The sequence below is a fragment of the Pavona decussata genome, unplaced genomic scaffold (assembly GCF_977016875.1).
Source record: "Pavona decussata unplaced genomic scaffold, jaPavDecu1.1 SCAFFOLD_58, whole genome shotgun sequence".
NCBI lineage: Eukaryota > Metazoa > Cnidaria > Anthozoa > Scleractinia > Agariciidae > Pavona > Pavona decussata.
In genome coordinates this window covers 3,662,501-3,673,154 of record NW_028145480.1, presented here as the reverse complement: position 1 = coordinate 3,673,154, position 10,654 = coordinate 3,662,501, and the positions used below count along the sequence as shown (strand labels likewise).

At 38.8% G+C, this 10,654-nt stretch overlaps 1 long non-coding RNA gene across 8 annotated transcripts in view; it reads left to right on the top strand.

Moving 5' to 3' along the window:
- Positions 1 to 10,654, top strand: part of LOC146479723 (uncharacterized) — a 199,417-nt gene that overhangs the window by 43,180 nt on the left and 145,583 nt on the right. For 2 of the 8 annotated variants that reach the window (XR_014864885.1, XR_014864892.1), the window contains exon 1: positions 5,625 to 7,213. The exons of 3 other annotated variants lie outside the window; for them this stretch is intronic. This is a non-coding gene — a long non-coding RNA (uncharacterized LOC146479723). Of the gene's footprint in view, positions 1 to 5,623; positions 7,214 to 10,654 lie in introns of those variants that run through there. 3 more of the 8 variants (XR_014864891.1, XR_014864886.1, XR_014864890.1) reach the window with 3 other exon arrangements.

Below are 10,654 nucleotides of genomic sequence, written 5' to 3'. Positions count from 1 at the left end.
ATTATTATTATGCGCCGTAAAACTATCTGTTTGCACAGTATAAGAAAGCACCACAGGGCGCGTAGCGTAACCTGTGAGCCAAGCGGAACTTAAAATAGCACGTGAATAAATCAATAAAATATATATACATATATAAAAAATATAAAATATATAAAAATATGTAAAAGTCATAGTCTAAAAATATAGAATATATAAAAACATAAAAGTCACAGTCTATATAATAGCTGGTCTATTCATGGCTGGTCTATCAATCTTGGTATAATAAAACATTATCATGTTACTACTTTGAAAGTTCTTGCAATTTTCAGCGTCGCCGATAAAACCGCCTTCTGCATTTTCTCTAGGACTTGAGTAGTCTTCCGCCCAACCAGTGATCGCACACTAATCTCTGTCTCTTTCGACCAGCCGCCTAGCACATCCATGATAATGTTATACTGGTGCACCTCATATCCTTTATATTGCTCCTTCAGTTCCCACCTCAAGGGACCATACTTCATGGGTTTCTCCTCGCTCTTCTTCTCTCGATTACTAATCCATGGATAACTCATCTCTTTGGTCATGACTTATTGATTGCTTATTATTATTATTATTATTATTATTATTATTATTATTATTATTATTATTATTATTATTATTATTATTATTATTATTATTATTATTATTATTATTATTTTACAATTGTTTGGAGCCTTAAGAGTGCTTAGCTTTCTCAAGTTTTTTTCTTCACCCCGACCGAGACTCGAAGTGGCCAATTTTCATCTGGTGCTCTAGGGTGGATGACCGGCACGAGAAAAGATAGGAAATGGGTACCAGTATTTTTAGAAGCGGCGCGTCAGGTAGGTTACCGTGCTCGTTTTAAAGAAAATAACTATTTATTAATTTGGCACGAAGGAAACCCGCCATGTTTTTAAAGTGCGCGCAAATAATGGATCAAAAGTATGCTAAGCAAAGACCCCATTTTCACCCACGATTTTTGTTCAACTTTTGTCGCACTAGCTTTTTAGTGCTACTTTTGCTGCGTTCAAGTCTCGTTTTTTTTTATGGAGTTCAATAACCACACAATAGTTCAAAAACCACACATCAGTTCAGTGACAGTACACCTTAATTGTAAGAATAGCTACAGGTGAAGTGTTTTTTTTATTTTATTGAGACATGTAGGAAAAGAGAAAGGGGAGGGGGCGGGGGTTGGGGTTTCGGGGTCAATGAAAAATCAAAAGTTCAATAACCACAGCATCAGTTCAATAAACACACATCAGTTCAGTGACAGTTGACCTCAGTTGTAAGAACAACTATAGAAGGAGTGTTTTTATTTTTTATTTCTTGCGACAAGTAGGAGAAGAGGGAAGAGGGTTTTACGGGGGCGAGGACCATATTTAGGGCAGGCAGAAAGTAGGAATAAATGAAATTGAATTTATATATTCACAATTAATGGTAACACGGCTTCTACGTACGCGTTTAAAAATCCATTGTCCATTTATCCATTGCTTGTCATTGTAATCATGTTTAGCATCAGCTGTCTAATTATGTAGCCACTTCTTGTACTTAGCTTCTTTTCTTGCTCTTCTGTCTTGCTTGTGCATCAGACCAATGGAGCAAAAACTGAACAAACCCGAAGTGCAAACGATTATTTGGTCCACTGAACAACACTGTATTGAGATAGAAGCCCCACTTGCACTATGAAAAAGCTGGTCCTGGCTTTTTGTCTGTGTATTCAAATTTTTCTGATTTGATATCAATTGTGTAATAGTAGGGAGGGGAAGTGGGCAATTATGTTCATGTTATATCACAAGGGCCACCATGTTATACTATTATGGTTTAAATCAGATTTTTAGGGACTAATATTTTAAATAATTATCGGTTTTAATGAGTTTTTAGGGACTAAATATTTAAATTGATTATTTGTTGGTTATCTGTTTTATTTTATTTTATTTTATTAACAGATTTAAAAGAAAACTACTTGGGAAATTGACTGGCAAATTCCTAATGACTTTTATATTCTTTATGATGCAGACTTTCTGGTACCAACAAGCGACCATTGTAACAATCAAGAAGCCCCATCTGCGTGTTCATATTATTCTGATTTGATATCAGCTGTGAAAGAGCCTGTGTAAAACTAGAAGCAGCGTCACTTGTTGCCGCGATATCGCAGTGGTTTTGAACATGTTTGAAAATTAATGCAAACTTATAGGTTCCTCAGAAAACGTACGCTGAAGGTGCAGCTGGTTTATACGAGCGATTTCCATTGAGGTTGCAACCTTGCGCGAGAAAAATTGCAGTTAATTAGGGATCTGGGGATCCAACCTCCTAAGGAGCATCATCATTCAGCGGTTATCCTAGTCTGGCCACGAATTCACGTAAGCGTCTTGAAGTGTCTTCGTGTCTAATTTATCGGCATTTGGTCAGCAGTAAGTACCCTCCAAGGTAAGCGTCACAAAGTGTCGGCATTATAGAGCTAACAAAAAGATTCCATTTTGTGCGCCGCGCAACGTACAATGACGTTAATATGTGGTGAGAACAAAAAAGTACACTACGATCCGAAGGTGAGTAGACTGCTGTTCTTACCACATTTTGACGTCCTCTGTGCGTTATCAGAGTACAGACCAACGCCAAAATGAAATCTATTTGATTTACACAATAACCAAGACCATCACGTTGACTGAGCCAAGTCAAAAACTGTCAAACAAATTTCTAGACTACGGCACACCTGCAATTGAGTATAATCCGAAATAATTTACACCCCCAAAACAAGGCAATAAATAGTAAACGTTTTTGTCATTTGAATTTTTTATTGACGTTCAATTAAATATCTTAGAATATTTAACAATAGGGAGCTTAAACAACGACGACGGCGCAAAACAATGGGTTTAACTGAGCAAAAAACAACCGCTCTGCACGTGCGTTTTACATTTTGGTACATTTCATTGCCATCCCCTGCAAAACAACAATGTGAAATGACCACATTTAAGGTTTTGTGGAGAACGTGAACGCACAACGGTGAATTTTTCATTTCCTTCTTAACTTGTACGCCACTCCTAACAACTTGGTTCCTGGATAGTTCGCCATTTTTGTAAAAGTTTAGCGAGTTGAAATAATCGCGAAGTAGCACAAATGAAATAAAGATCTATTTTGGGGTGACGTTTTCGTTGCCGTTGCCGTTGCCGTCGTTGCTTAAACTTTCTAATTATTGGACGAGGTTGAGCAAAATATCATGATTTGTCAGTGGCGAGAAGATCGGTATATAACCGGGGGTTATAGTCCCTCTACGGCGCAAGCTACAATAGCCCATTTTACAGTTGTGTGTTTAGTGACCTGGCCTTGGATTGAAAGCGAGGCTGGGGCTGACCTTGTTTTGATACAAATCTCAATGTTTTTCATTTGTAAATGCAAACTAGTTACCATGAGAACAGCGAGAACAGCATGATCTACATATAAAAAGCAGCGAGGTTTGTATCAAAACAAGGTCACCCCCAGCCTCGCTTCCAATCCAAGGCCAAGCCACTAAGCACACAACTGTAAAATGGCCTATTCGCATGAGCAGAATATTATTTGCAGCAAAACACAGTTGGACAGTATTGCGCGTGAGCACACCAGTATTTGTAGGCAGTTATTTGTAGGTCACGTGGTTTGCTCTCGGCCAGTGAAAAGGAAGAAAAAAATGCATCGAATCACAATAATTTTTCATGACCATATTCTGGTTAACTAAGTTCACAAGAGCACAGGATTGCAGAGCGTGCTTTCTCACGTCGGGCCGCAAACCAAGGTGAGTAATGAAAAATTACTCCTACACTTTGTTCAGAGAACGGAAAAATATACCCTTTGCTAGAAGGGATATTTTTGTCCTCTACTGTTGAAATTGTCTTCAACAAGAACGCTCCAATCAGAATCCATTATCTGCGTGTATGTCAAGAGGGAGGGGACGGAGTCTTTCTACCAGTATGACGTCGCATAGCCATGAAATCAGAGGCCATGCTTACAAGTTTTGGACTCAAATATGCCATTTCAGAAAAAAAAATCAGCCCTTTTGAAGCGGTAAATCGAAAGGATAAGTTCTGAAAAGTACTCAACAGTTTAAATGGTGGAAATTGGACAGTTCACGGCCAAAAATTTAGGTTTTGACTGACCAGATTGTGCTTTAACGATGCGGAGAGAAAAAGGTCAAGCTAAAACATTACCTGCGCTGCAGACTTTATCGAACTGATGCTTGAACGTTGCTGGAAATCCACTTCATATAAAAATAAAATAAAGATTTGATTGTCAATTTTACTAAAAGTTTTCATTTAGGAATGCTTTTTGTCTGTTTTCTTTTTGTTTTTTTGTTTTTTTTTTGTTTTTTGATGATGAAACGAGGACGAGTTATTGACATTTCATCACCAGAATGGAAAACGTCAGTCACTCTTGTCTGTGTGTGGTCATTACGTTATCGTAAGTCAATTTCCGGTATGACGATAAGTAGCGAAGCGCAATGATACCGAAACAACATCACGCTATCTTTGTGATTCAAACCATTCCATTAGCTCAATCGCGACGGAAGGATGCGTTTCCACCTGCACTTAGTGCTAAACATACACCGACTCATTCCGCGTAAACACCCATAGGCGTCTTGTTTTCCCTTAAAATTAGCAAAAAACCGTCAAAGGACATTTAAGGAAAGATTTTGGAAAAAAGTAAGCTTTCCATTTGAAAAGTCTGATCCAAAACAATAACTAAATATATTTGTTTCTCAGTGATTTGTCCTATTAATCAGTTGCTGTTAATTGGTTAGATTAGTCTGGGTTTGAAGGGTGTTAGGAAAATATGAATCATCCATAATATTTTCGATTTGAGTGCCTAAAACAGGATGAAACTTCCCCTGATTACAAAACTTGATGTGTTCCTTTGCCTTGTTGACGAGTTTAATCACGTGACATTTCACGTGATCAAACAATAATGATATGCATGTCGGCAAAATGGCAGCTAATTTTCTTTATATAAATAAATAAATTGTGCCTCACAATTGTCCTCACAAATTCTTTCAGTAGGAAACCGATGGAGGGTCATTCCAAAGATATTTACATTAGAGATATTTATATTAGAAAGCGTTTTTATTTGATGTTTTCTTTTAGAGAAAAGGAGCAAAGCCGACAGAACGTAGAGTTAAACTGTCGTTTAGTAGTGTACAATATTTTGATTGGCCCAATACCAGCCTTCTTCAGGTAAAGTGGAATTAACACTGATTACATACGCATGTGATATTGTAAAAAAATGTAATACGGCATGATTGACATACAATATGAAACAAAAGCAGCTCTGGACAAGCAAACACGTTGTAACCTCATGGGCTAAATACCCGCGGTCAAACTTTTTACTTAAGTATTATTTGTGAATGTATCTCCTGTTTTTGACGACCAAACAGATTTTATTTGAACCATATTGTATTACATTATTTCACAATAGCTATCATGAAGATAACTTGCGTATGTAATTTTTGCGTTTTCCACTGTAAAAAAGTTTGCAAAACTTCAGGCCGATTTTGGACTTTGGATCCTGTGCACGTGAACGCCCACGGGTCACTGCACACCTCGTATTGACGCACGTTGTCTATGTGTCTGTCCTTAAAGCAAAGATAATGGATAAAAATAAAATAAAATAAAACTTTGATAGCAGATTATAGTGACAAGGGAAAATGCTGACGTCAGCATTGATAATTGCATGCTTTGTTATATTCCTGTTTGCCATGACTTTTAATTTCAGTGATGCCCATATATCCAGGATTGTTAAATAGCTGTTGGAAAACACACACTCCCCCTAAATTTTTGTCTCTATCACGTGCCTACTACGCAAGGGTCAACTGTTAGTCTTCAGTGACATGCGCAATCGCCGTGCATATACTGAAAGGGCACTCACGACCGGGAGGACGACATTTGAAGCACATGTAGAAGAAGAATGATGTTTGTTCTTGTTACATCTCAACTGCACAGCTTTTATAGTCCTTTTGTGATGTATTAGTTCTCAGGAAACTTCAAGGTCGAGTTTCGTTCCAAATTACGAACTGTCGACTAACATTTGCCATTTTTGAGAGGTAAGAACTTTTAACATGCATGTCCATTCTGAAGCGGATTGACTTGTTACTGCATATGTTCTACCCTTAAACTATCTGATAGACAACACAACACGTGTACTGAGCCTACTTCAAACATTATCATGTTTAACTGACTTTTTTTGTGTGTGTGATCAGTCGGCCGGTTCATCATCCAACGAAGTAATGAGTGAAGCTGTTTTATAACCAGTATAGCCTAGGTTCTTTATATATTGTGATTCGCATGCATCGTGATAGTGAACCTATATCTAACCTTATGTTATTTTGGTTATATAAATTCTAGTCGACGGAAATCCAACAGGAGCCCTGTAGTTTATCGATATCGATGTTTTCACGCGCTTAATTGGGAATGTAGAAAGCGGAATTGAGGCTAGGCAAACGAGAAATATGATTATAATCGCAAACACCAGGAACAGGAAAATCAACATGATCGTTGTGGCAAGTAATTGAAGATTCAGTGACATATATTTGTGTGCGTGTCACGTAATCCGCATTAGTTGCATTGAGAAAAGCGCAAAGAAGGTGTGTCTCTGCATTAGCTTGCATCTTGGAGCCTGAACTTCAGCCAAATCGATTGAACGGATTGTGCTTTCCCTGTGTGGCCATGCATATGGTTAAGCTTGTGTTTGCTTTGTCAGTGCACAAGTCACTCGATGTAACCGAGTCAAACTTTTCACCTCTTTAATATCCCTAATTATGGCGTCCTACCACGAGACATTTTTAGCTTAATTCTGATTGGTGGAAAACACCTGCATAACCTGCACACCTTGTGCATGTGCATACACCCACACCAACTGTCCAATCTGGGATCTCAATCGAGGGCGCGAGCGGCGAGTGAAGAGATCCTCCTGTGGTTCGTTTTACTCGCAGCTCGCGCCCCAAATACATGTCCCCCAAATATATGTCTCGCGTGACACCCCAATTGAAGAACTGAGCTTGCACTTCCTAACATGATACGTCACCGCGAAGTTATCTGTTTTGGTCACGTGACAGTTTCGAAATAACTGAATACTAAAACCAAGCAGTAGGAGAACATCATAGAAATCTGTTCAACACTTCACTGGGATGTCCAAATGGCTACATCCTAATATTCAGCAAAGTACATGATGTCAATTAAAGAGCAAATGAGTTGGAATGGTAAGTTGATTTTCCGTGATATCGTTATCAAGGTCATTGCACGGATTGTGAGTCTGTGGTTTTAATATACAGTCAACTCTCTTTATTGCGGACACCCTCGGGACCGCGAGTTAGTGTCCTTAATAGCGAGAGTCCGTAATAGTGGGAATTTATTTCAGTCATATGTCTGTAATTTATTTTTGCCAGGGATTTAACTGCTGTCCGTATTATCGGGGTGTCCGTAATAGCGAGGTGTCCGCAAGGCGAGAGTTGACTGTACACTGTCATTTTAAGTTTGACAACCTGTGGTCGAGTCTATGGTGCTTTGTACTTGATATTTTCCACAGTTAATAGTTTAGGAGTACATAGTTAGCGAAGTTAAGGTAGAATGAAGATTTGAGGCTCATCTTTTTGATGCCGTGACACTAAACGGCCTAACCCTATAATTTAAGTATGTATATATGCTTGGTGTTGTTAGAAGGTGTGAAGGGTTTTAATTTGTGTTATGCAGAGCAGATCTCGCTTTCCGCTTCTCCAAAGGTACGTAATGGCTAAACGTGTTTGTGCATGGAGTACTTTCATTTTCTTATCAGTTCCAATCGGTGTACGGAATTATAATCGACAATCATCATGATCATGATCTTGGGTCGTTTAAACGTTCCATGCATTCTAAAACAACTTTAACAAATAAATGAAACAGGAACACCTAGGGAGAGCTATACTGTTAATGTATTCTACTGTGTTCGACGTACAGTCAACTCCCTTTATTGCGGACACCCTCGGGACCGCGAGTTAGTGTCCTTAATAGCGAAAGTCCGTAATATTGGGAATTTATTTCAGTCATATGTCTGTAATTTATTTTTGCCAGGGATTTAACTGCTGTCCGTATTATCGGGGTGTCCGTAATAGCGAGGCGTCCGCAAGGCGAGAGTTGATTGTCTTAATATTCTGATAGGTTTTCGTTCAGTGGTTTTACACGGCTGGCTTAATTGTCGAAATGTCTCGGTACGAACCTTCAAAGAGTAGTACGAGTTTGCTCAGCTTCTTCACAACATTTGAAAGTTCTGATGTACCAAATGTTGTGATTCTACCATTACAAAGTAGGCAAGCAGGCCCTGAGTGTTCAATGCACCTCCGTCTCAGTAAAAGTTTAATTTAATTACTCTGGCTGTCAGCCATACGACCCCTTCCTTCAGAAGGTTTTGCAAGCCATACGCGCTCTACAAAAAACGTCCACTGTTTCTTTAATGCTATGCTTATATGGTCTTTTATCTATCATTTCCCTCTTTATAATTGTAATTAGTACAAGAATTACGTTAGTGGTAGCTTTTTTGGCAAAATGAACATGTGGCCCCACCGACCATAAAAATTCGTACGTTTTCTACTTGGTCTCCCTCGTTTGATCTTGGTCAGTAAGATTTGGCTGAACACAAGAGCGAGGATCGAGGATGCTGCGATTTCCGTAGCTGAAATTATTTCCTCTGGCTAGCAGATATTTGCACTGGATGTTCTTTGTTCCAGTGGTTTGAAATCTAACCTATATGATCTTGTATCTATTAAGTTGCTAGGAGTGTGATACATTGTGTGATACATGTGCACATGTAGTGCATTGCTAAAGGCTGAAGACGGAACTGTGGTTAGGGTGCAAACCACGTCGGAAGTTCCAAAGTAACAGCAGCAGTTAATAAAGAGCCTATTCATGTTTACATTTTTGAAATTTTTGATAGCGACTTCAGTCATGATCCCTTGTCACGCGATCACCAATATGCACATAAGATTCATTGTGCACTCGTTATAAGTACAGCCGCCTCACAAATGTAGCAGTTAGTATACCCATCCTTTGGTAGGAGTTTTTGCTTGCTTGCTGTAATCACAAAAGTTGATCCAGTTTATGACAGCTACCGTAATGTCTAATACTTTCCAAGAGCTTTATTTGCACTTTGGTGGTGGCATTTATGCCAAATTAGTCGCGAACTGCTAAGCAAATGTAAAACAACCTGCCCTGCACCGCCAATTATCTATAGACGTCGCAGTTGCTAGCGCGTTAAACAAAGTTCTCTTTGTTTTACGCTTATGAGTGTAGATTAGACATTTGGCGTCAATGAGGGACAATATTTGAAAAAAAAAATGTTTGTCTTGAGGTATTGTTGGTATATCACCCGGGTATATCATTTACTGTCCATGAAGCCTTTCAGTGCGAGATTCGTGAGAGAAGAACAGCTAAATTCTAGTCTCCTTCAATAAATTTTTTTTTGAACGTTTGCGCCCTCAAAACGACTCGCTCGTCATTGGCCACCGAGAGAAGCTTTACGTCGATAGTTCTATCCAATCAAGTCACTGTGGGAAACTCCCTTTTCGGAACATGTTCAGGCATGCCCTCTTTAGAGATTTTTATTTTTTGATTTCCGCATCAAGGTAGTGAAATCTCTATTCCCCCACTTTACGACTTTTGAGCTTCTAGATAATTAACCTCTCTGGAGGTTTGTACCTTATCTTCGAATTATATCTAAACCTCAGGTTCTTCGTTGACCTGTATTGCAGTTGCTATATAGTAATGAATTAATAACATTGACTCGAAACTGGCGGTAAATTCATCACAGTACCGGCAAGAACAATGAACCGTTGTAACCGCCGCTACCGTGGCTAGTCCTGGTTTTTGGCTATGATTTTGCTGGCAAGCAGAAGAAACTACTTTTAAAATTGTAGAATTGTTGCTATTAACCGCCAGCTATAAAATTGCACTGCTTCGTCTGAATGCTTTCACTGAAAGTCGCACGTTGCATTATCATATCAGTGAATTGCTACTTAACATGCTGTATCATAATATGTGGGAGAAATTACCGTCTCTACTGAGTTATATATATACGAGAACACGTTAGAATATCTATTATCTACCAGGTTTCACCGCGTGCGTAAAAATTATACTAAAGATCGAAAGGGCATAAATGTACAAATAATCCGTTAATCGTACCTGTTTTTGGAATACACCGTTTGCTATTGCCTACGAAGGTACCATGAACACGCTAGTTTCCCTCGTGTTTTTAAATTAAGAATGAATTCATCTAACCCTTGTATACCTTCGCTTGGTCGTGTGGTTTCGAAATTTGAAAGTGAGAAATCTATTATCTGTATCCTTCTTCCCTCTTGTGGACCTTTATTCCCATTTCCATACCAGACGAGAGATCATATCGAGTGCCTGAAGCAATAACTAACTGAGCCCACGATGTTCGTAACGTTACCGAAGCCTTTACGTAAAACGACACATTGCTACGATAATTTCCAAATTTGGTACTTATTGTCCGATACAACAAATTCGGATAAGAACCGGTATTTTTTCGGAAAATGTCATACACTTGTTGTGTATGCATGCCTGATTGGTTAAAGAGTAGTTAAGTGTGAACACCCCAGATTGAAGTCCTGTTCCATTTATCGTTTGTCTTAAGGCCCGTTTAGTTAAACGTT